Raw genomic sequence first — 4,564 nt, 5'->3', positions numbered from 1 at the left:
CAAATCTAAGTGTATAGAGATAAATATGTTACCAAATCTGAGTCTAGAGAGATACATATGTTACCAACTCTGAGTCCAAAGAGATAAATTTGTTACCATATCTGAGTGTATAGAGATACATATGTTAACAAATCTGAGTCTAAAGAGATACATATGTTACCAAATCTGAGTGTATAGAGATACATATGTTACCAAATCTGAGTCTAAAGAGATACATATGTTACCAAATCTGAGTGTTTAGAGATACATATGTTACCAAATCTGAGTCTTTTGAGATACATATGTTACCAATTCTGAGTCCAAAGAGATACATATGGTACCAAATCTGAGTCCAAAGAGATACATATGATACCAAATCTGAGTCCAAAGAGATACATATGTTACCAAATCTGAGTGTATAGAGATACATATGTTAACAAATCTGAGTCTAAAGAGATACATATGTTACCAACTCTAAGTCCAAAGAGATAAATATGTTACCATATCTGAGTGTATAGAGATACATATGTTAACAAATCTGAGTCTTAAGAGATACATATGTTACCAAATCTGAGTGTATAGAGATACATATGTTACCAAATCTGAGTCTAAAGAGATACATATGTAACCAAATCTGAGTGTATAGAGATACATATGTTACCAAATCTGAGTGTATAGAGATACATATGTTAACAAATCTGAGTCTAAAGAGATACATATGTTACCAACTCTGAGTCCAAAGAGATAAATATGTTACCATATCTGAGTGTATAGAGATACATATGTTAACAAATCTGAGTCTAAAGAGATACATATGTTACCATATCTGAGTGTATAGAGATACATATGTTACCAAATCTGAGTCTAAAGAGATACATATGTTACCAAATCTGAGTGTATAGAGATACATATGTTACCAAATCTGAGTGTATAGAGATACATATGTTACCAAATCTGAGTGTATAGAGATACATATGTTACCAAATCTGAGTCTTTTGAGATACATATGTTACCAAATCTGAGTCTAAAGAGATACATATGTTACCAACTCTGAGTCCAAAGAGATAAATATGTTACCATATCTGAGTGTATAGAGATACATATGTTAACAAATCTGAGTCTAAAGAGATACATATGTTACCATATCTGAGTGTATAGAGATACATATGTTACCAAATCTGAGTCTAAAGAGATACATATGTTATCAAATCTGAGTGTTTAGAGATACATATGTTGCCAAATCTGAGTCTTTTGAGATACATATGTTACCAATTCTGAGTCCAAAGAGATACATATGGTACCAAATCTGAGTCCAAAGAGATACATATGATACCAAATCTGAGTCCAAAGAGATACATATGTTACCAAATCTGAGTCTAAAGAGATACATATGTTACCAAATCTGAGTGTATAGAGATACATATGTTACCAAATCTGAGTCTAAAGAGATACATATGTTACCAATTCTGAGTCCAAAGAGATACATATGGTACCAAATCTGAGTCCAAAGAGATACATATGATACCAAATCTGAGTCCAAAGAGATACATATGTTACCAAATCTGAGTGTATAGAGATACATATGTTACCAAATCTGAGTCCAAAGAGATACATATGTTACCAAATCTGAGTCCAAAGAGATACATATGATACCAAATCTGAGTCCAAAGAGATACATATGTTACCAAATCTGAGTCTAAAGAGATACATATGTTACCAAATCTGAGTGTATAGAGATACATATGTTACCAAATCTGAGTCTAAAGAGATACATATGTTACCAATTCTGAGTCCAAAGAGATACATATGGTACCAAATCTGAGTCCAAAGAGATACATATGATACCAAATCTGAGTCCAAAGAGATACATATGTTACCAAATCTGAGTGTATAGACATACATATGTTACCAAATCTGAGTCTAAAGAGATACATATGTTACCAAATCTGAGTGTATAGAGATACATATGTTACCAAATCTGAGTGTATAGAGATACATATGTTACCAAATCTGAGTCTAAAGAGATACATATGTTACCAACTCTGAGTCCAAAGAGATAAATATGTTACCATATCTGAGTGTATAGAGATACATATGTTAACAAATCTGAGTCCAAAGAGATAAATATGTTACCATATCTGAGTGTATAGAGATACATATGTTAACAAATCTGAGTCTAAAGAGATACATATGTTACCAAATCTGAGTGTATAGAGATACATATGTTACCAAATCTGAGTCTAAAGAGATACATATGTTACCAAATCTGAGTGTTTAGAGATACATATGTTACCAAATCTGAGTCTTTTGAGATACATATGTTACCAATTCTGAGTCCAAAGAGATACATATGGTACCAAATCTGAGTCCAAAGAGATACATATGATACCAAATCTGAGTCCAAAGAGATACATATGTTACCAAATCTGAGTGTATAGAGATACATATGTTACCAAATCTGAGTCTAAAGAGATACATATGTTACCAACTCTAAGTCCAAAGAGATAAATATGTTACCATATCTGAGTGTATAGAGATACATATGTTAACAAATCTGAGTCTTAAGAGATACATATGTTACCAAATCTGAGTGTATAGACATACATATGTTACCAAATCTGAGTCTAAAGAGATACATATGTTACCAAATCTGAGTGTATAGAGATACATATGTTACCAAATCTGAGTCTTTTGAGATACATATGTTACCAAATCTGAGTCTAAAGAGATACATATGTTACCAACTCTGAGTCCAAAGAGATAAATATGTTACCATATCTGAGTGTATAGAGATACATATGTTAACAAATCTGAGTCTAAAGAGATACATATGTTACCATATCTGAGTGTATAGAGATACATATGTTACCAAATCTGAGTCTAAAGAGATACATATGTTACCAAATCTGAGTGTATAGAGATACATATGTTACCAAATCTGAGTGTATAGAGATACATATGTTACCAAATCTGAGTGTATAGAGATACATATGTTACCAAATCTGAGTCTTTTGAGATACATATGTTACCAAATCTGAGTCTAAAGAGATACATATGTTACCAACTCTGAGTCCAAAGAGATAAATATGTTACCATATCTGAGTGTATAGAGATACATATGTTAACAAATCTGAGTCTAAAGAGATACATATGTTACCATATCTGAGTGTATAGAGATACATATGTTACCAAATCTGAGTCTAAAGAGATACATATGTTATCAAATCTGAGTGTTTAGAGATACATATGTTGCCAAATCTGAGTCTTTTGAGATACATATGTTACCAATTCTGAGTCCAAAGAGATACATATGGTACCAAATCTGAGTCCAAAGAGATACATATGATACCAAATCTGAGTCCAAAGAGATACATATGTTACCAAATCTGAGTCTAAAGAGATACATATGTTACCAAATCTGAGTGTATAGAGATACATATGTTACCAAATCTGAGTCTAAAGAGATACATATGTTACCAATTCTGAGTCCAAAGAGATACATATGGTACCAAATCTGAGTCCAAAGAGATACATATGATACCAAATCTGATTCCAAAGAGATACATATGTTACCAAATCTGAGTGTATAGAGATACATATGTTACCAAATCTGAGTCCAAAGAGATACATATGTTACCAAATCTGAGTCCAAAGAGATACATATGATACCAAATCTGAGTCCAAAGAGATACATATGTTACCAAATCTGAGTCTAAAGAGATACATATGTTACCAAATCTGAGTGTATAGAGATACATATGTTACCAAATCTGAGTCTAAAGAGATACATATGTTACCAATTCTGAGTCCAAAGAGATACATATGGTACCAAATCTGAGTCCAAAGAGATACATATGATACCAAATCTGAGTCCAAAGAGATACATATGTTACCAAATCTGAGTGTATAGAGATACATATGTTACCAAATCTGAGTGTATAGACATACATATGTTACCAAATCTGAGTCTAAAGAGATACATATGTTACCAAATCTGAGTGTATAGAGATACATATGTTACCAAATCTGAGTGTATAGAGATACATATGTTACCAAATCTGAGTCTAAAGAGATACATATGTTACCAACTCTGAGTCCAAAGAGATAAATATGTTACCATATCTGAGTGTATAGAGATACATATGTTAACAAATCTGAGTCTAAAGAGATACATATGTTACCATATCTGAGTGTATAGAGATACATATGTTACCAAATCTGAGTCTAAAGAGATACATATGTTACCAAATCTGAGTGTATAGAGATACATATGTTACCAAATCTGAGTCTAAAGAGATACATATGTTACCAAATCTGAGTCTTTTGTATTTAAAAAATGTAGCACAGATTTGTGGCACTCTTGTTTGACAGAGGACTCTCTCAGTTCTCGAATCAAGAACAGTGTTGGAAGCTGGTAGGAATTCGGTGTTTCCACTTAGTAGTCTGTCTTACAGACCCTGATACAAATATATCAACTACAGCCCATGTCTAATATGTTTGGCAAGTCTAGATTACTGTAGTATCAGGAAAATAAAGAGAATCACTGGGCTCCCTTTTTATTATATTTTTATTAAGATAACTGAGC

This window comes from Haliotis rufescens, unplaced genomic scaffold (genome assembly GCF_023055435.1).
Source record: "Haliotis rufescens isolate VD_foot unplaced genomic scaffold, xgHalRufe1.0.p SCAF_111, whole genome shotgun sequence".
NCBI classification, from domain to species: domain Eukaryota; kingdom Metazoa; phylum Mollusca; class Gastropoda; order Lepetellida; family Haliotidae; genus Haliotis; species Haliotis rufescens.
This window is presented reverse-complemented; position numbering follows the sequence as displayed.